Source organism: Antechinus flavipes, chromosome 1 (genome assembly GCF_016432865.1).
Source record: "Antechinus flavipes isolate AdamAnt ecotype Samford, QLD, Australia chromosome 1, AdamAnt_v2, whole genome shotgun sequence".
Taxonomy (NCBI): Eukaryota; Metazoa; Chordata; class Mammalia; order Dasyuromorphia; family Dasyuridae; genus Antechinus; species Antechinus flavipes.
In genome coordinates this window covers 46,837,564-46,860,721 of record NC_067398.1, presented here as the reverse complement: position 1 = coordinate 46,860,721, position 23,158 = coordinate 46,837,564, and the positions used below count along the sequence as shown (strand labels likewise).

At 36.2% G+C, this 23,158-nt stretch overlaps 1 pseudogene; it reads right to left on the bottom strand.

Moving 5' to 3' along the window:
- Positions 1 to 13,282: 13,282 nt before the first annotated feature.
- LOC127544047 (RNA-binding protein FXR2-like) lies at positions 13,283 to 21,081 on the bottom strand (annotated as a pseudogene).
- Positions 21,082 to 23,158: the final 2,077 nt, after the last annotated feature.

Sequence of the window (23,158 nt, the reverse complement as noted above, 5' to 3'; positions counted from 1 at the left end):
AGAAAGTTAATACCAAGACAAAATGATTAGTTGCCAAATTAATCAAAAGGAGGGAGAACTCTTCATGCAATATGAACATGCAGATAACTCATATTCACTCTTTACACTGCCAGTTCTCTATTCCTGACATTAAAATTATAAATTTCTTTTCTTTTTTCTTCCTTCCTTCCCTTTTTACTTCCTTCATTTGTTCCCTTCCTTTCCTTTCCCTTCCTTTCCTCTATTTCATTCCTTCATTTTTTTCTTCCTTTTTTTCCTCCTTTCCTCTTTCCCTCCATGTCTCCCTACCTTCTACCCTTTCTTCTTCCTTCCTTCTTTCTCTTCCCAGTCTTTCCAAGACTAGAAGATTATTGGCTACTTGTGGACCAATTTTAAGATTATTTGGCATGGAAAATTTTATGTGCTTTCTTTCTGACCTGGATAGCACAATGGATAGATGCTAGACCAGCAATCAGAAACAACTGAGTTAAAATATGACTGCAGGCACTTCTGATCAAGACACTTAATGTCTGTCTGCCTCAAGTTATTTAACTGTAAAATGAGATTAATAATAGCACTTGTCTTTCAGGGTTGTTGTGAGATTTAAATAAAGTAATATTTGTAAGACATTTAGCACAGTGGCTGAGAAATAGTAGGTTTCTTTCTCTTTTCCACCCCTGATCTAACTAAACTAGGCTAGGTCTTCTCTTCTTAGGCAATCTAGTCTGACTCCTGGAGATTTAATATATTGATTTCTAAGATAGGAAACACATCCTATCAAAACTAGTCCTACTGTAGCTCAAAACTCCAAGCTTAAAAGATCTACTAGTCTCTGCCTATCCAAGAGTAGAAGTAATATATACATTTGTACCACCATCCCAGGCTTTTAAATACATTCCCCAGTTCACCAATATTATCTTTTAATGACCATTTGGGCATGGCATGCATTGTGACAGCATTATTCATGAGGCAAATGATTCCTGACTCAAAGAGCACACTCAGACATTAACAATGGGGCAGAAGGAAGCAGAAATGACAGCAGCCCTTCTCTTTGTCCAGGAGGCATAATTTGCTAATTGTCTTTTTTTGGAGATTTGGGAAAAAAAGAATGAGTCACCTCTAGCCTAGAATGTTGGCATAATATAGTAAATGTTTGAATGATGCAACTTAAAAAGTTACAGGCACTGATTCTAAGTCTAGGACCTAAACTGAATTTGTAGAGGAAGTGGGGGGGATATTCTTTCCATTCAGAAATATCACAATCCAAATTGTCCCTTCCTTTAAAGTTGTGGCTGTTATATAGCATATTATTGTAACTGTGCATCCTCAAGACTCTGATTCTTTTGTGATCCTGATTGTGGTCACATTCTTTATTTTTGACTATTTGAAGTAATTTTTCTTTGATCTGGAAGCTGTGGATTTAATTATGATGTTCTAGGGAGTTTTCATTTGGGGGTTTTATTCAGGAGAAGAATTATTATATTTCTATTTTACACTCTGCTTATAAAAATATGGACTTTTTTCTTTTAAATTCTCTTTAAAATATATGTGTGTGTTTAACCTCTTGTTTTGAACATGGTGTTCAGGTAGTTTTATGATTCTTAATTTTTTCTTTTAGATATATCAGCTAATTTAGATTAGTTAGGTAATTGATTTTTTTTTGCTATGAAATACCCTATATTTTCTTTCTTTTTTAACTTTTTAATTTTGTTTTAATATTTCATGTTTTCTAATGAAGTCAGTGGCTTAAATTTGGTCTCGTAAAATTTTGTTGTTTGAGAAAATCCCTAAAATCCCTTTCCAAGCCTTTCTTCCCTAGCTGATTTCTTTTCCATTTTCCCTCAAGATTTTGGTCAATTTACTAAAACTAAACAAAACAAATTGTCTTACTTTAAAAAAACTCTTTAACTCTTGCTTCTTCTCTTCAAATAATTTTAGTTAAATTCCTAAACAACCCATGATTTTTCTCTAATATAATGCCTGTGCACATTTTAGAGCCATTCTTTTTTACATCTGAACAAAGGCATTACTAAAATAGCTAATGATGGTGGAGTTCTTTTGTTTGTTTGTTTGTTTGACTATTTTTCCAACCTACTTCCAGACTTTAGACTTGAGGTGAGGGCTGGACATTGAAACACTTATAGAAGAAAGTTCTGGATTTGTCCTGTTGCTATTTTCCTGGACATTGAGTGTTATTTTATTCTAAAATTTTAGGATCAGACTGGGGACCTGCTAGCTTTTAAAGCTCTCAAAGTGATGTGTACCACAGCAGAGTCTGGATATTGCTACTCTGGTCTTAGTTCTGCAAGTTTCTTCCTTGTGTGGGTCTATGCAAAAGTAGATTACTGCTGAACTCCAGTGCTATGAGCAACTTTAAAAGTTCTATTGGTTCCTCTTTGGTCTGGGATGTCTGACTCGATTTTTGCCTCTGCAGGCTGATCTAGCTGCTAGATATGAGATGTTGCTCTAAACTTCAGATCTGACCCATACTATTGCTGCTGCTTTATGAACTTCATTCTTTCTATAATATGTCCTATAATCCCTTTATTCCCCCCCTGAATCTGTGACCTAGAACTGAAAAAATGACAACAAAGCTGCCAATTCCTACATGTCTTTATCTGGAAATTCATCTGGAGTAAATATATAGTTTTTCCCAGGTCACTACCTACCTCAAAATCCTGTGATGACAGGCAAGTGATAAACCAGCGAATGCAGATACACTGGGGGCTGTAGTTATAACCTGCCTTGAAGCAGTAGAAGGTATAGGATCATCATCTCACTAGACTGAAGCAGAAGTGGAATTTGGCAGTTCCTCAGAGTAGTACATGGAATATATACACACTTAGGGACAAGATGAAATCCACTAGACCTAAAAGATGAACATCCTTTTTTGTAAGAAAACTTTGCAGGTATTCTATCCAAATAGCAGCCCTGAGTGAAACAAGGCTGTCAAATAAATGAAGGTCAATTTATTGGAATCAGAACTGGATTAATGTTTTTCTGAAGTAGTCATTATGAGGAGGAGCACTGTGAAGCTGGTGTGGATTTTGCAATTAAATCTAACCTAATTAAAAAGCTTGTATGCCTCTCAAAGTAAGTGAAGGACAGGATCGTGATAACATGATTGCCATTTGCAGGAAAGTACCAGACTATCATCGATAATGTGTAAGCTTTCACAATGATGAGTCCTGCTGAGGTCAAAGACAAATTTTATGAAGACTTGGAAGCCCTTATTATCAATGGGCTGAAAGAAGACAAGCTTATTATTCTGGGAAGTTTTAATGCCAGACTAGACACAGACTGTCACATGTGGTAGGGAATCCTTGGGAAGAATGGAGCAATAGCAATGTTCACTTACTGCCCAAAAATTCTGTGTCTCATAACTTTTTCATTGCTAATACTGTCTTCCATTTACCTAAATGCACCAAAACTTCACAGAAGTGAAGCAGCAAACCTTTACATTTAATAGATGATATCATTGTAAAAAGAAGAGACATATAAGAAGTGAGAGTGAAGAAGGTTATGTGTGATGCAGAGTACTGGATAAATCTGACATTCTCTCCAATCTAAACATTCACATTCAATAAGCGTGGTAGCCCCAAGGGGAAATGACTTGCTGTCAACAGATTAGAGGTTCTCTAACCAGTAAGTTCCTTGGTAACTTAGAGGGAAAGCTGAACCAATATATGGTTGGTAACAGTCGAGCTGAAAAGGAGTTGGGCTGTTTTTAGAGATTTGTTTTATAGCACTGTATTTACTCATCTGAGATAGACCACTCACAAATATCAGAAATGCTTCAATAAAAATTTTGGGAAAATTAAAAAGTTATTAAATAAAAAAACAAGAATGCCACAATGTTTACCAAGAAAATAGTTCATCTGCCTCTAAGAAAAAGGTGTTTAATGACATCAAAAGTAAAGTGCAAATAAAGCTTAAGGAGATGGAGGATTCTTGACTCAATAAGAAAGTAGATGGAATTCAGTTTTATCCTGATAGTAACAATTTAAAGTGCTTTTATGATGTTCTAAAGACTATTTATAGGTCAAAGACCTTTAGTGCATTCAACTACTCAGCATGAATGAAGGCTACAGTGTTCTCAACAGGCCATCATCAGAAGTGCTGAAGCCATTGACAGTATATTCATTGAAGTTAATTCCTCTTTAGCTGAGTTTCCTACTGAAGGAGAGATTTTGAAATCTTTAAGTTCCTCTCATGTGACAAAGTTCCTGGTGGTGATTCTATTCCAGTTGAGATTACAAGACAGTGAAACTGCTGCTCATATAAAAGATGACTGAAATATTCCAGGTTATATGGCAAAAGGAAATTATCCCCAAGAATTCAAGGATGACTCCATTATGTATCTTTAAAAAAAGAAAAAAAGAAATATATTATCTTGTAACAATCAAAGTGGGGAAGGGAAGGAAGTGTCTTTCAGTTGTTACCAGCAAGATTCTTGCCAGATTCTTCATAAATAGACTGATCTCTCACCTAGAAAATGGTCATCTTTCTAAGAGTCAATGTGATTTCAGAAAACGACCTTCAGAGGTCAAGAAGATGTTTGTTGCCTGACATCTTCAAGAGAAAATCCAGGAGCAGAACAGAGTACTGTATATAATATTCATTTATTCAGTCAAAGCCTTTGATACTATCAGTCACAAGGATTTGTGGAAAATTATAGCAAAATTTGGATGTCCTGAACTTCATCAGCACTGTATATCAGTTTCTGTATGATGGATGATGCTCTTCACATCTTCATAGTCATAAAGTGAATGAAGCAGGGGTCTGTTGGTTGGTTCCATGCTCTTTAGCATGAGGTTTTCCATGTTTTTAGGACACCTTTAATGAAGGCAAAAACTATGGCACCTATGGCAAATTTTTTAATTTGTCTTTAGTCTCTTCAGGATTTGAAATCTGTTCTTCTCTTTCACCATAAAAACTATCTATGGTTAGAGTTCTTTTTGCTTTTCTATTTATTTTTTTAAAGTTGATATTGGTTTTTAGAGCAAGGGAGATTGTCCAAGCTTCCTCTACAAGAGGCAACTGCTGCCCTAGGAAGTCAGTTCTGACTTGCAGTGCTGGGTGGGCATGGCCAGGGCCTGTGAGATTCTGGCATTTTGGGGTTCACTGTTTACCTTTTGTGTTTGTGTTGGATGTTTTTTAACTTCTCTGCTGATCTACTGGCTTGCAACCAGAGCAGAGTAGCCAACACTGCTGAAGATTCCTTCCTAGTATCTCCATCATGCAGAACTCCCACCTCCTCAGGTCTGCACAGCCTGCACTGGCTTCTGTGCTCAGCCTGCTTGTGCTTGGCCTACCTCCCACTGTGCCTGATTGAAACAAACGTTTTCTAGTGATCTGCTGGTAATTTGTTGCATTCCCACTATTCATGGATTCTGCCAGTCCAGAAATAATTCAAAGGCTGGATTTACTAATTAGTCTGAGGGTCATAGGAGAAGATTAGAAAGAAGGGTGTGTCCTCTTCATCATCTTGGCTCTGCCTCTGCTTTTGTAATTATGTAATTTATTAAGGCCACAAATCAAGACCAAAATGGAGGGAAAGTTGGTGCATGATGTTTTTTATTTGTTTGTTTGTTTACAGATGATTATGCACTCAACACAACTGAGGCTGTTATACCATAGAGTGTGGTTCACTTCTCGGTTGCTTGTGCTAATTTTAGTCTGATAATCAATACCAAGAAAATAGAGATTGCTCACCAGCCAGCGTCACACATACTCACACACACACACCTGCACATACACACACACACACACACACACACACATACACACACACACAGAACCACTGGTTACAGCAAATGGAAAACTATTAATGCTATGGATAAGTTCACTTATTTTAGCAATTTACTTTCCAACAATGTACACATATTTGATGAGGTTGTCTCATGTATTGCCAGATCTAGTTCAATGTCTGAGTCTGAAGGAAAGTGTGAGAGATGAGAAATATTATACTGCTTACCAAACTCAATGTCTACAGAACCAGTGTACTGACTTCATTGTTGTATGCCTGTGATATGAGTATCATGCAGGAAATTGAATTGCTTTCATTTAAATTGTCTTGGGAAGATTGCAAAGATCCTCTGGAATTTAAGGTATTAAACACTGAGGTCATTTCTTGATATGAATTGCCAAATATTTAAATTCATTTGCAAAGAATGGAACTCTAATGAGCTAGCCATGTTGTTCTAATGCGAATGTACTGTTTTACCTACAAAACTATTTAATATGGAACTCAAATGAATGAAAGAGTCACACAGAAGTTAGAAGAAGTGATACAAGGACTAGAATTGATTAGAAGATGTAGGAGACACTGGCACAGGAACAGCTAGCATGCTCTGCCTGCATCAAAGACGGCATTGTGCTGTATGAACAAAGCAGAATTGCAGTAATTCAAAAGTAACATGAGATGCACAAAATTAGTTACACCCACTCCAAATGTCCATATGACTATTTGTGCCTAACCTGTGGTAAAGTCTTCCAAGGTTTTATAGTGATCTAATCAGCCACAGTTGGGCATATTGTACCTTAACCCTAACATAGTGATATCATTTTGATCACCACCAACTACAAAGAACAATAACCAACCCGTTGAGGCACTTTTAACATAAGATCAACTAGATACTACAATGGATAGCACATTAGCAATTAGAGTAAGGACAATATGAGTTCAAGTTCAGTCTCAGACTCTTGAAAGACAATTAATCGCTATCTACCTCAGTTCTGTTATCTATAAAACGATGATAATGTCTTCCCAAGATTATTGTAAGGTAAAACTATGACAACATTTATAAAGTACTTTTTAAACCTCAAAGTATTATATAAATGCCAGTTTTTATTATTAACTATGATCCAATCTTTTGCTCTTTCTTCTCTACATCTAAAGATCTGCTTTCTTTGCACTTAAATGTATTGCTTTTTATAATAGGATACACATATTCTGAGATGCTAATATACTGACAAAGATAAATAAATGATTTCAAGTCAATGGGGTGACAAAAGATAAAGATGGGTATCTTTCCCTTGATTGTGTTATCCCATTACTATTATACTTCATTTAATGATCCAATGTTTCATGTAATATAGAAATTATTAACCTGACAGAAGCAAAAGTGGATGGCAGTTTCCTGTTAAGTGCTTTTAAAATTGAAATGAGAATCAGTGGACTAGATCATATAGTTATGATCATAAAATTCCTTAAGAACTTATCTCTTCTTCATTCTTTTGAAAAATAAACACCCAATGAGATCATATCAACAGAGATTGTTAGAGTAGAGAGATTTAAACTGTCAATAGTGATTCTTGCATTTCATGGAGAAAGAAAGGAAATACCAGAAAAGATGCAAAAATGAAGTATTTACATATAATCCAAAAAGGTGATGGTTGGACAGGTCCTTCTATGGCCAAAACATGCCTCTTGCTTCATGCTTATAGGTGTACAGCTTGAGAGCGGACTTGATCTTACATATACCTGATTGAGAAATTCTCATCAAATAGTCATTCAGCTTTTGCTAGAAAACCTCTAGCAATAGTGAGCCCATACCTTCTTAAAGTAGTTCATTTCATTTTGAGAAATTTCTGATAGCTGTAAGCTTTTTTCTTGCATTAAATTCCAGTTCTTTTAAATACATCCAGGATGGACTCATTTCTTCTTATGTTGCTTTCTGTTATCAAGTATAAAATACCTAATATCCTTTCCAAGTGATAATCTTAAAATAATAGTAGACAACAATTATTCACCCATCCCTCACCCCATTTCCTTTCATCTCTTAGCGTACAATCCCCACATCCTTTGAACAGATTTTCATATAAAGTGATTTGAGACCCTTCTTGATCTTAGTTGTTTCTCTTTAGATACCCTTTGACTTATCATTGGCATTTCTTAAATGAAGTACCCAGAACTAAATATGGTGTCACTTGCCTCAAGTATGGTTTATGACATTTGATTTGTTTTCACATATTGTAAGCTACAGCTCCGTTTTTCTATACATATTCAAATACCAAAATAGAGCTGTGAGAATATTGAAATAGGTATGACCTCCAGTGATGCATATGACAATCTATCCTATCTACTCACACAGTACATTTTTCCATGTTCTCCCACATCATTGAAAATCAAAATTGATAGATGCATTTCATGTGGATTAACATCAGTGAATTTAAATAATATTCTTTTCCTATTCATTTCATCTATGATTATCTTCCATTTACCCTGAATATATTTTGTAATGTACATAATTATTCATATATTTTCTTGCCACTAGGAAAAAAAAATTGAGCCTCTTGAGAGCAGGAATCTTTTTTTCTTTCCTTCCTTCCTCCCTTCCTTCCTCCCTTTCTCCCTTCCTCTCTCCCTCCCTCCCCTTTTCCCTCCTTCCCTCCCTCCCTCTCCTCTCCTTCCTTCTATCCCTCCCTCCTTTTCTTTCTTTCTTTTTCTTTCTTTCTTTCTTTCTTTCTTTCTTTCTTTCTTTCTTTCTTTTTCTCTACTTCTTTCTTTCTCTCTTTCTTTCTTTTCATCACTCTTCCACCTTCAAACATTTCTTTTGTTTCTTTCTTTCCTCCTTTATCATTTAATGTCTGGCAAACAGTAAACACTTAGTCAATGTTAACTTAATAATTCATTAGAATTTAAATTTTTTTCTCAAATATTCATAGTTTATTTTTTGAGAGCTTCCCATTCATTGTTTCTGAGAAAATTTCCTCTGTAGAATTTGAAGATCTGAGATTCTGCCTATATATTGTTTAATTCTAATTATGGCTGTTCCCTAAATAGGATGTCTACATGATTATACTTTGTTTCCCAGATTCTTCTATTCTATTAACTATTCTACCAACCATACAAACAGATCTCTTTCTCTCTCTCTCTCTTTCTCTTTTTCTATCTCTCATTCCATTCATCCATCTTATCTATCTATCTATAATTTAGCATTGTCATTTTCCCCAAAGATTCTGTTTTTACCCCTGATGTTATTGGTCAGAATTATTTCCAGAATAATATGCTTCCTTTTTGATTCTGCCATTTGTTAAGGTGAAATTATCATAAAAATGTATTGATAGGATTGAGAACAGAACAATTATGAGATTATTAAAATAATCTCTGCAGAAGTTGATATTTTTTAAGTTTAGAAAAATCAGAAAAGTTCAAATGGAAATTAGAGTGGGGGAAATGTAAGAAGAATAAGAAATATACAATGAAATCTGGCTACAATGAAAATAAAAATCGCCCACATGAAAGCAGGATTCAAATGGATAAAAACAACAAATGGAGGCACAAAATAATAAATAAATTATGTTTACATATGTAAATTATTTTAAATTATTATTTTAAAATGTATCTTTAGGTTTTTTTAAATTTAATTTACTGTGATTTAGTTTCTTTAAAGGAAAATAGGAGGATTCTGGAAAGATATGGAGTACATTAGTAAATTTCAAGCTCTCCAGATTTCCCCCATAAATAGTACTGCAGGGTGACTATAGACTGGTGAAAAATCAAGAAGACTAGGGACGGAACAGCGGTTCTCCTGAGACATTCTGAAAAGATCTGAAAGCCAGGATGGAGACTAAATTGTCTGAAGTTCAAGCTCCACAGAAACACCAAAATCTGGGTGCACATTGGGAATGCCAGGACCAGCTATGCTGCTGAGGTGTAGCCCTGTATAAGAAGAAACCGGCATCTGGTGAGTGAAGAAGTACCTGGGCGGGGACACCACTGGCTGCTGACATTTGCAGGAGGCTAGAGCTTTGGTCTGAGGTTCTTGAGTGAAGAAGAGAGCCAAAGGAAAGCTTGAGATACTGTTCCCCCACCACAAGATTAGAGATATTTACACTAATACCTTTTATTTTTTATAAAATAATCCCACAAATAAGAAAAAAAATCATTGAAATATATTATGGGAAGAGGAAGACCGAGATTCATCTTCAGAGGAGGAATTTATAGAAGTCAAAAAAAATTAAAAATGAAATGAGAAACCTTGAGGAAAAACTAAAACCAAACAAACTAAAAACTAAAAACCAGCCAAGAAAAACAAGATTATGGGGGAAAGAAGTCAACCAATTGAAAAAGAAGATAGAGTCTCAAAGATGAAAATAATTCTTTGAAAATAAGAATTGGGCAAGGGGAAGCCAGTGAAGGCATGAGAGGCTAAGAAATAACAAAATGGATTCTAAAGAATGAAAAAATAAAATAGAATCTAAAACATAAGAAAAACAACACATATGGAGAACAGACCAAAAAGAGAAAACAAAAATAATGGGATTACCAGAAAGTTGTGACCAAAAAGAAAACCTTCACATAGTAATGCAGGAAAAATCCAAGAAAATTGTCCCAGAGTAATGGAACGTGAGGGGAAAGTAGCAATAGAAAAAAAAAATCCACTGATCACTACCTGAAAGATATTTTTTGTGGAAAACATACAGGAATATTATTGCCAAATTTCGAAACCCAGATCAAAGAGAAAATTTTGTAAGAAACAAGAAAAAAACAATGAAAATATGCTAGAGCTACAATTAGAATTGTACAAGACATCAGCAGCTACAATAAAAGACCACAAGTCCTGGAATGATATCTATTACAATCAAAAAAACTAGGCTTGTGGCAAAAATTATCATATCCAGCAAAATTATCCATTTTTTGAATGAGAAAAAAATGGACATTCAATGAATTTGCAGATATTCAGGACTTTCTATCAAACAAACCAGAACTTAACAGAATATTTAACATATAAAAATCCATATTAAAGATAAATTTTAAGGAACTCAACATGGACAAACTGTTTAAACATGGACACGTTGCTTTTTTTTTTTTTTACATGGGAAATGTACACTATATGTTTAAGATTCATATTAACAATAGTGTAGCTCAAAAGAAAGATTGGCAGAGGTAAGGTAAAAATAATAATCGTGTTATACAAATGAGGTGTAGAAGAAGAATAGACACAGAGTCATTAGAGGAAAAAGGAGGGCTCATATTTCTGAAAACCTACTCATATTGGGAATGGGTTCAAAAGGCAACACTACATATTTACCATCAAGCATATAGCACCCTCCAAAATCTATGAAGAAATAAAGGGAGAGGGATGGGCAGATGGGGAAGCAAAAGATGAGGGAAAAAGACAAGGGAGGGATCCTTGAGAGGTTATGTAATAGCAAAGCAAGTTATGGAGTAAAATTCAATTAAAGAATCAGCAGGGATAGCAAAAACGTGTGCATGTAGGGGCTGTGTCTGTGTGAGTTTGTGTATATATTTACATATGCATATATGAATATATCTTTTTTTAATTGTAGCTTGCCTGGGGATGGATGGAGATGAAAGGGAGAGAAAGAATAAAGTAAATGAGATCCACAGCAGAAGAACAAAGAACAATTTGCAAGAGAGTAAAGATAAAATGGACATTCATAAATATAATTGCTTCTACTAATACATACTTTCTTAACCTGGTAATTTATTGTTACATATTTTGACATATATGTTATTATACAATTGTTATATATATGTAAAAATGTATGTTATATATAATTTTATGTTCTGCTGGGAACATGGCAATGTTCTCTTTTGTTTTGCTTTATTTTGTTTCATATTCCTTATCTGTTTTTCTGTTTTTCTTATTCTGTGTTTTTTTAAAAGAAAGGATAACAAAAGTAAAAATCCATTCAAAAGTTGATAAAAGCCTTTTGACAGGGCATGAGGAGATGGAAGGAATGGCCACCAATTCCATACATATCTTACTCAATTCAAGTACTGTGATAAACACTGGGGACACCAAAAGAGATGAAAGACAGTCTCTGTTTACAAGGATCTCACAAATTAATCTTGAAAACAATAATCAACTATTCATGTATAAAGAATCTATTTTTGAGAGAAGTGAGAAATAATTAAGAAAGAGAAGGCACTAGTAATTAGGTTAGAAACATCTTCTAGTAGAAGATGAGACTTTAGTTGGGCCTTAAAGGAAACTTTGGAAGTTAGTAGATGGAAATGAGAAGAAAGGACATTTCAGATATAGGGGCAGCTAGAGAAAATACAGAGAAGTAAGAGATAGTGTCTTTTCCATAGAATGCCAATCTAACATTGTCACTGGTCTGAAGAGTTCATACAAGGCTATGGTTGTTGATGCCCTTCATTCTAGAAGAGGACCATGGCATGAGGGAGGTGTTGAAAATGATATGTGAGTGAGTGAGTGAGTGAATGGGAGAGGGCTGTTCAAGGTTACCTACCTCACTTTTCCCTCCAGAGTCATCTGCGTTCAGTGACAAGATACAGATTAAGACAGTTGCAGATGGCTCTGAATGAAATGAGTAAAACCAATCTGATTCTCATTGGCCACTAATAGGTCCTAGGCCAAGCCCCATTTAATTATTGTTTGGATCCTGATTGACTCAGATTGAATGTAAATGGCAATCATTTCTGCTCTAGCTAGAAACACTGAGGGTGTTTCCCTTCCAGATGTATTTATTTTTTTATTTATATATGTTTTTCTTTGGACTAGGTGAAAGAGGAAATTCTTTGCCTCATAGAAGGGAAGAAGAATGGAAAGATAGGAGGGGCACATCTGAAAGATATATTCTCTGCCAAATATTTGCCATGCTTGTTCAGAGGGGAAAATGGTCCTTTCTAAACCCCATCATGTCAGTTCCAGTTTCCATCATATCTTAATTAATATATGCTGCTAAAACTCTTGAGTTCATGCCCTGAGGTTTGGACAACTGAGCACTTAAGGCTAATTATTATTGGACAATACTCTATTAGCTATATACTTGGAAAATGGCCTGCCCCACTATTCTGTGCTGGCTCAATCTGTTGGTGTAGAAAGAGAATTGTAAGTAGGATTAGAGGGTGGAGTAAGAGAAGCAAAAGTTACTTTTTGGCTGTGGAGAGAGAGAAAGAAGGTGTGGAGATTCCTGTGTCCATTGCCCTGACTGCTACCCCAAAAGACCAAGAATAAAGATCAAGGGCTTTTGGTTATCCTGACTCCTGCTGATTCTAAGGTATCCAGATAGCTTGGTCTTCACATTTGGCATCCAATATGGGGCATTAAAAGATAAAAGGCACATCCAGTATGATGGGGGGAGGCTCCCTTCACCATAGGGTGGGTAGACAGAGGACAAAGAGAGGAAAGTGACCCTATAACAAGCACACCATCCCACCCAGCCCAAACGCCTGGAGGGTAGGGAAAACCCACAGTGTTCCCGCCCCCCTTAGACAAGAGCAACTCCAATGTGGGTCAGGAAGGGCTTATTAGGTAGCAAGCAAGATGGGAGGGGAGAGATACAGGGAAGGATGGAGGGACTTTTATGAGACTCCATTCACTAAGCTGCCCATCTCCAAGGAGGCAGAGAGCTCCCCATTTTCAGAGGGTCCCTTAGGAAGCTTGCCAATACCTTTTGGCCTGAGAGGGATTCCTCAGAAGGAACATGAGTGGGTTTAGGGGACTGCCTCTGCCGGTTATGAGATTCTGGCTGCCAGTTCTGCTGATAGAGCTATTTTCCTGGTTACCACAATTTCACCTTCTATGGCTTTGGTTACATTGTTGAGGTTTTGATTCCTCTTCTAGACCGTTTTCAGCCAGGTTAGGCCCATCAGACTCCAGTCCGCCATCTATTATGGTCCTATCATCATCTGTGCAGCAACAATGGCGCTGGGCACTAGCTGGAGGTGGCTCTCCAGGTTCAGAGCCAACTGAGGGTTCTGTTTCTGATGTGTCCAGCAGGCTATAGGGATTACTGTCAGGATCCTTGAGGACTGAGCTAATGGAAGATGTGCTGTACTTTGTGGAAAACCAAGGTGTAGGATTGGACTCTCGACCTCAACCCCCCATTGGTCTTCTATGACCTTCTTCATCTTGGCTAGATGTATCTTGGGTCTATCAGGCTCTTCTCATTTCTCAGATTCCATTTCAGAAGCAGTAGACAGGTCTGAACCAGGGCCATGGCCATGACCCCCATAAATTCTAGTAGGATGGAGGGAAGAGGAAGAGCTTTCATCCATAGCATAGCCAGTTTTGTCACCACCACTGCTCCCTCGGCCACTTCCAGGGGTATGGAAGCCTAGCCCAATCTGCCAAAGCTTCTCATCAATCTGTAGTCTTTCTAAGTGAAGTTGTTCTACCTCCTCCAAATAAGAGAGGTGATATTCCAGGAGAGCCTGTTCATTGCTGATATTTTTCCGGGTGCCAACAAATATGAAAGAAACCATTCCCTTCTCCCTGGGATTCTTCTTGTCATTATCACCTTCCGCTTGAACTCTCACCAGATTTATCTACAGTCTCCTGGATTACTTTCCCATTCTTCCCAATTACTTTGCCAACCAAGTTCCAGGGCACTTGGACAGAATCTTCAGAGAATTCAAGGTAACTTTAGGCCTGCAGGTATGCCGCAAGCATCTCCCCATAGATTCGAAAGGGGCAAGTTTCCTCACCCAGTTCAATGGCTATTTCCCCAGGCACTTTTCGGGCCTGTTGGATATTGGCACCATGAGTCCCAATTGCTAGTCCCATTAGGTCCTCCTGTACTGTGAATTCTTCCTGGAATGCTGCTGCTTGCTTGTCTCTAAATGCTTGGTGGCCTCTTCATTTCAGGACATGAGCAGCAGTTTGGTTTGGAGGCTTTGGAAATGCATGTCACCCAGCAAGGATGCCAGTTTTATAGGAGCTTCTGTTGTTGACAGAATAAAGAGCTCACTGTTAGTGATGTTTGGGAAGATACAGTTGGCTCCTAAAGCCTTCTTGAACTCTTTATGGACATTCTCATTGGAGCAGGCTCTTCTCAGATCCTCAGAAACCACCATGGTAACCATGAAAAAACTGCTTTTGGTAGTCAGAGGATTGGGATTGACAGGTCGGAGCCATTCCAGAGTCACAATCTCATTGTAGGTGGCATCAAGGTGCATATTCTATGACATAGAACTGATGGGATGAAATAAGGAAGACAGCAACCTTAGAATGTCTGGAATCAAATCCCCGATCACCCTCAAACTCTGCTTCCTTTTACCTTTCTACCCTTGGTTCCAATAATGTGATTCCCTTGCACTTAAAAAGACTTGTAGGACTTCAAAAACTTGCGGGGATCATTGGATTCCCTGACACGTGAAGCAATGGACAATAGGCTGAAGATGTATGTGTGACTGTTGTTTACATACCCTCCTTCTAGGACTTCTGGAAATCTTTTACAATACCATGTTGATTCATATCGTTTGTTATATCACTACTTACATGTACAATTCGTGTTTGTTGCACCACATTGAGCCTGCACTGGGGTGGGGAGAGTCATCACTAAGAGCCTGTGCGTTATTGCTAGGTGCTTGTGTAATACCTCCCATGCTGATGGATTTGTGCATACCTGTTTCTAATAAGACCCTTCAGCCCAGAAACCTGCTAGCAATACCCACTTCCCTTGAGTGCTTTTCATCTCCCTTCCCGAGATGTCAGGGAGGGCATGGTCATCTCCTTTTTAGTGCTTTCACCTTCCTTTCTGATAAATCAAGGGGTGTGTGATCATCTCCTTTTCCGTGTTTTCACCTCTTTTCCTGAGAAGTCAGAGAGGGCATGATCACCTCCCTTTGGGGGCTCTCACCTCCCTGAGAAATCAGGGATGGCATGACCACCTGTGTTCTAAAACAAAAGAAAGTGATAGATATAAAGGGCTGAAACTTTTGAGTTCATGCACTGAGGTTCCGACAACCGAGCACTTAAGGCTAATTATTATTGGACAATACTCTATTAGCTATATGCTTGGAAAATGTCTCCCCCCACTATTCTGTGCCAGCTCAAGCTGTTGGTGTAGACAGAGAATTGTAAGTGGGATTAGAGGGTGGAGTAAGAGAAGCGAGAGTTACTTTTTGGTTATGGAGAGAGAAAAAGAAGGTATGGAGATTCCTGTCTCCATTCCCCTGACTGCTACCCTAAAAGACCAAGAATAAAGATCAAGGACTTTTGCTTATCCTGACTCCAACTGATTCTAAGGTATCTAGGGTGTTAACTCTGTCTTTACATGCTGCAAAGGTTATAGAATTGTACATTCATTTTGATTCAGAAAGAAAAAGGAAAAATATCCATATGTTCAGAGATATTTATAGCAATTCTTTTCATAATGGAGAGTAAGTTCCTCTATTGGGGAATAGCTGAACAGTATATGATTTTGATTGAATCCTATTGTGCCATAAGAAATTATGAATAGGATGGCTTCAGAGAGACCTGTGAAGAACTATATGAATTGATGAAAAATGAAATGAGCAGAATTAGGAGAACGGCAGCAGCAGTATTGTAATGATCTTGTGAAAGAATTAGTTACCTTAATCAAAAAAAAAAAGTTACTTTGATTAAGACAACCCCAAAGCACTCATGAAGCAAAAAGCTAATACTTCGGAGAGAGAACTGTACAGCAGAGTTCAAATTGAAATATGATTTTCACCTTATCTTTCTTGTTTATTTTTTTTTTTTTGGCTAAAATGGAAATGTGCTTTGTGTGATTGTTCTATCAATGTATCTTACTGACATTTTTTATCTTTTATTAAATACTTTGTGATCATCATGGTTAACAAGGGAGTAGAAGTAAATTGTGCAGTGTGATAACAACTAAAATTACCACAATTTCACCAATCTTAATTATTTCAAGCAGCATAAATATATTAAACATGGTTTCTTTTTAATCACCATTCATTTCATCACCAAGGGATGAATGAAGGAATAACTTTTCTTCTAGGCAATATTTTGAATTTTTCATATTCTTAAAGCAGAAAATGTGTGTCTTGAATACTTTGAATACCATAGTGACAGGTCTAATTTTCCTTAAACATATGAAAAGTTTGATCTATAAGGAAGCTTTTCATAAACTCATATACACTAAGAAATGAGCCATTAGAACAGCAAGTTGGCTTTGCAGAAACTATTTTAAGAACTGCCCCATGTCTCTCCTGAAAGTATAAGGGAAATTTCTTTGCAAAAGTAATTCTATTGAATTCTGCTTTATTAACTTCTTTTGTTTCTGTACATTTCCTGAGTGGTTTTATATGTTTTTGTTCTTGGTGTCCATTTTTATTGTGAATAGATTTAATTAATTTAGAATCAGTAAGACATCAGTTCAATTTGCACATCTAAAGCCTGTATAACTATAAACAAGTTTCAAATGTTTAAATTAATGTTTCAAATATTTAAATAAACAAGTCTCAATTGAACCTCAGTTTTCTCATCTCTAAAATGCAGGTTTTAAGATCTGTAACATCTACCTTGCAAGATATTCAATTTCAAAAATGCTTTGAAAGCATTTAAATCTTGGGACAAATAATAATGACAATTTGATATGTTATGTAATAATAATATATTATGGAAAATAATATATACATTGATATAAAGACATAATCTAATATTTTTATTAAATTACAAAAAAACACACAATCAGGTATTTTTCCTACTTTTACAATACTATACATGCCATTAAGTATTACTAGCACTTAGCATAGTGCCTATTATATAGCAGATAGTAAATGTTTATTAACTAAATAGGTAATAGTAGAATCAAAACTTGGCCTCGGACTGTTTCCATCTGTCTTTCATTGAAAATATGAAAATAATCCAATAATAATAACAAAAGCAACAACAATACATTTATAAAAAATGAGAAAATAATAGGTGTCCCTCAGGATTTTGTCATTTGGCCTTCTTTTTTCCTTCTATACTACTTTACTTGATCAATTACTATGGATTTAATTCTGACTTCTCTTTTGATAATGCTAAGATCAACTATCCTGACCTAAACTTTTGGCTACCTCCAATGCTAAAACTCCAACTACCCGATAGACATCTCAAACTGAATGTCCAGTAAATATATTAACCCGGGTTGTCCCAAGAACTCATTAGTTTTTACTCTAAACTCTCTTTACTTCTACTTTCCCTATTACTGTAAAGGGAAATCAGTTCCCCAAAATGCAACCAAGGAGTCATCTTGGATTCCTCATTATCTATTAACCCCTTCCATATCCAACTTTCTCAAGGCTTGTCAATTTCATTTTTGCAATATTTCTTAAATATTCTTCCTTCTTTCACCTGACGTTGCCATTCTAATGCAGGACTTCCTCACCTTATGCCTATATAATAGGCACTATGCTAAGTGCTTGTAATACTGAATGGTTTATATTCTATTGCAAAAGTAGGAAAAATACATGATTGTTGTTGTTGTTGTTGTTTTTGGTAATTTAGTAAAAGTATTACAAGTTTTTACATTATATTATTGCATATCTTATCTATAATATGAAATTATTATACAAGTCAAATTATTATCATTATTCATCCCAGGATTTACATGCTTTCAAAGGAGGATCCTCATGTCTGCTAGTGAGTCTGCCTGCCTTAAGTCTCTACATTCTGATCCATTCTTCATCTAATTATTAACAGTGTTTTTCTAAAGTAGAAATCGGATCGTACCCCTCCCTCTTGCCCTCACTCAGTAAACTACAGTGACTTCTTATTGCTTCCAGGTATAAACACAAAATGCTCTATTTGGCATTCCAAGGCCTTTGTAATGTTGCACCCTCCTATTTTCCCAATATTCTTATATCTTCCTACATACATATACATTTTTTGATCCAGTGGCACCGAACACTGTTCCATAGACAAAACATCCCAATTCTTGGCCATAAGCATTTTCTTTTGATGTTCCCATGTCTGGCATACTCTCTCTTCTATTATGATTTATTCATCTCCTGAGCTTCTTTATGTCTCAACTAAAAATTCACCTTCTTCAGAAAAGCCTTCCTCAAACCCTCTCAATTCAAGGTTCTTTTTTATTTATTATTTATCCTATGTATAGAATGTCTATATTTGTTTTTATATTCTTCCCACCCCTGGACCTAAAGAAACGAGGGAGGCGAATAGTCAGAGTGGGAGAGAGAGCATTTCAGGCATGGGGTACAACAAAAGACAATGCTTATAGCCAAGACATGCAATGTCTTGTTCATAGAACAGATGGAAGACAATACCACTGGATCAAGCATATGTAAACTCCTGGAAGTATCCCTGGAGCTTAGTACACTACCTGGAACATAGTAAGTGCTTAATACATGTTGATTGATTGATTAATTATGTACTCTGTCACTGTCACAGGAAATTACAAGGTCATGCTAAAGGAAATTGGATTTACTAATTGCACAGATTATATAAAGAGTAAAAACTCTGTAACACAGCATACTAGATTGCAAAATTTATCACCCACTGAATTACTAGAAAGACATAATCAAGTGGTCATAATTACACCCAAGAACCTTCATAAATTAAAAGATCACAAAAATTCATGCTAGCAATCCCTTCCAAATATTTTTGAGAATCCAACAGATAAACTGGAGAAAAATCAGAACAATATCAATATGCCAATTTCTGAAACTATTACCACTCATATGAAAGTGTTCCAAATCACTATTGATCAGAGAAATGCAAATTGAGACAACTCGGAGATACCACTACACACCTGTCAGACTGGCTAAGATGACAGGAAAAAATAATGATGAATGTTGGAGGGGATGCGGGAAAACTGGGACACTGATGCATTGTTGGTGGAGTTGTGAATGAATCCAACCATTCTGGAGAGCAATCTGGAATTATGCCCCAAAAGTTATCAAACTGTGCATACCCTTTGATCCAGCAGTGCTACTACTGGGCTTATACTCCAAAGAGATACTAAAGAAAGGAAAGGGACTTGTATGTGCCAAAATGTTTGCAGCCCTGTTTGTAGTGGCTAGAAACTGGAAATTGAATGGATGCCCATCAATTGGAGAATGGCTGGGTAAATTGTGGTATATGAATGTTATGGAATATTATTGTTCTGTAAGAAATGACCAGCAGGATGAATACAGAGAGGCTTGGCGAGACTTACATGAACTGATGCTAAGTGAAATGAGCAGAACCAGAAGATCATTATACACTTCTACAACGATATTGTATGAGGATATATTCTGATGGAAGTGGACTTCTTTGACAAAGAGACCTGAGTTTCAATTGATAAATGATGGTCAGAAGCAGCTACACCCAAAGAAAGAACACTGGGAAACGAATGTGAACTATCTGCATCTTTGTTTTTCTTCCCGGGTTATTTTTACCTTCTGAACCAATTCTCCCTGTGTAACAAGAGAACTGTTCGGTTCTGCAAACATATATTGTATCTAGGATATACTGCAACATAACTAACATATATAGGACTGCTCGCCATCTAGGGGAGGGGGTGGAGGGAGGGAGGGGAAAAATCGGAACAGAAGCGAGTGCAAGGGATAATGTTGTAAAAAAATTCACCCTGGCATGGATTCTGTCAATATAAAGTTATAAAATAAAATAAAATATGCCAATTTCTCCACCATCACCTATTGCTATTCTCATGCTCAATGGTCAATTTTCTTGCCCAATGGTAGATTTGACAAATATAAACCCCTCATTGAAAGTGCAAGTTTTTCCCTTGGAGTCACTCATTAAATATTAGCTTTAATAAAACTCTGACCCTTCAAAATCATCTTTTCTTCATGATATCTTCAAAACTCTGGCCTTTCAAAAATCATCAATCTTATTTTCTTCATAATGGAGAGTAATGATTAACTTAAATCATCAGAATTTCCTGCCGATCTGAAAACAGAACCCATTCTTTTGCTATTTATTCCCTATAATTGATGCAATCCAACCTCCACATGTTATTTGAACAACATGTCAAGTTACAAAGTGTATTTTCACCTTCAGAGATTTCAACTCACTTAGCAAAATGACAATTAGAAATGTGCACTGAATTAACTTAGGTGTCACCAGCAATAACAGCTATATATTATATTGCAAGACAAAGAGAATCAGGGTGGTGGTGGGTGCTGGAAGTCTGGAAACCTACTTCAAACTCTGATTTCTTATAATCTCTCTCTAAATTTATTATGGTACTACATGGATCAATGCAAAGATGCCTTTAAGCAAATTCTGAGTCTGGCAGCTATTCCCTGGGATTTTCCTTTTCCCTTACCATCCACTGGAGACTTAAAACCAGGCCAAATTTTGTCAGATCTGTCAAGGCTTTATCATCAGAGTCCCTAGTGTCACCACAGGGATTATTTTCAGAACCCGAGCTCTCAATCATTTTGGAAATTACAGAGGCACGGCACACCTGCCACTGGAATTTGGCCCTGAAATCCCACAGGGAAAGGACTTAATTCCCAATTCTGGACTCTTCGGTCCAGTACTCCATACCTTAGATCACTCACATATGTCCTAACTATGACAAGTATCCAGAGGACAACTTTTCTTTTATGTTTCTCAGGTGTCTGCACCTGAGCACAACCACAGAGATTTGAAAGTTAGCTCACAACTTATCTGCTGTCACCACATGCTCCCTAAATCATAGATAGCACTGACAAACATCCCCACTCACACATCATATCAAAGTTGCATTCACTGTCCATATTCTACACAATTGCAAAACTTCACATACTGACTTTAAACAATTTCTAACATCTCAAGTCTACCCTCTACATCTCTTCCCAAACTCAACAAACAACAGCAAGGACTCATCTTGATATCCCTTTGTTTCCTGCAAATAAAATCCATTATGCTATAGAGAGAAGTAAATTTACATAACGCAGCCCAAACTTATCCTTTCTAAACTCTAGCTAGTATGACCAAATATAAATCACTCAACCTCTAATCTTCAGTTTCCTTGTTTGTACAATGAACATATTTGATTAGATTATATGGTCTTAGCCTTCATTGTGTCACAGACCCCTTAAACCAAGAATGGGGAAGCTTTTTTTTTTTCTGTCAAGGGCCATTTGGATATTTATAACATCATTTGTGGGCTATACAAAAGTATTAATTTAAAAATTCAAGTAATGGAAGGTTGTTTTTTATCTGATTGCCTTGGCAGGGCCAGACCAAATGATTGTGATAGTCTTAGACAATCTTCTGATGCCTATGGGTTCCTTCTCAGAATAAGACTTTTAATTTCATAAAAATCTAAAGAATTAAAAATGAAGCCAATTATACTTAAATTTCTGCCTCTCTGTGTCTATCTTTCTATATAGTCATCTATCAATCAAGCTATTTATCTTTAATATATGAACTCTTGTGTTTCTTATAAAGAAAAACAATGATTCTCCAATAGTTAACTGGCTTTGATACTTAAAAATTTCCTCCATTGGGAGGTATCAACTTTGTTTTTATATAATATTTTCATAAAAAAAATAAATCCATGGACGATTTCTTTGAAGAAATCATCCATGCATTTAAAAGCAAAACAAAAAAAAAGAGTCTGGCAGCAAATTTATAGAGCAACTGAGGGTAGACATGGTATACAGCCAGACCATTTGCAGCTGGTATTGGATAGCATTGACATGAATGTCTGGGTAATAGATAGAATTTTTCAAAATGAAGATGTCAGCTCCAAGAAAGGATGATGGAAATGATTGCTATGAATGTGCAGCTACTGGAAAGTACTGCACTCTTGTTATTTATTATTTTCTTTCTTGTTTGGTACCACACCTTGTGTCTTTGTAGATGTCTTTTTCATGCACATAGTTAGAGTTAAGCTGTCAGAATTGTCAGATTGTGGAAAGCATGCAGTGTAAAGCTTTTTAGTACTCGATGAAGCATGAATCCAAATTATACAACATGAATAAATCCTTTCTGGGGATATGTAAATAAATGCATAAATGCCTTTAATATTTAATTCACTTGTTCCTAATAATATTTGTTTGCATAGGAGATAATAAAGTTTAACAATTTCTAACCTCATAAATGAGGATAATCCCTAGGAGCTGATATTAATATGGAATATTTTAGAAAGTATTTGTTTCAGTTTCCAAGAATAAATATCTTGCCCTATTTTTCTCCTTAAAATATTTTATGGATGCTATGACCTTCTATAGGGTAGATTAATGTTGTTTTAATCATTTTAAGGGCATAGCATTCTTTCTGGAAATACTCTCTTCATTATAATTCACTGCAGACTTTAGTCCAGGAATATCAAGTGAAATGCTGAGAAAAAGTCCAAATAAAGGGGCCATAGGGAGCTGATTGCAAATGTTATTATAAAACTGTGCAATCAAATCTAGTAGACAGATTTTTTAAAAGTAGATCAATGAAGCAGAGTAGATAAGCAAAATAATAATAATAAATAAAAAAAATGGCCCTCATTGGCAGTCATGATATTTAGAGTAAGA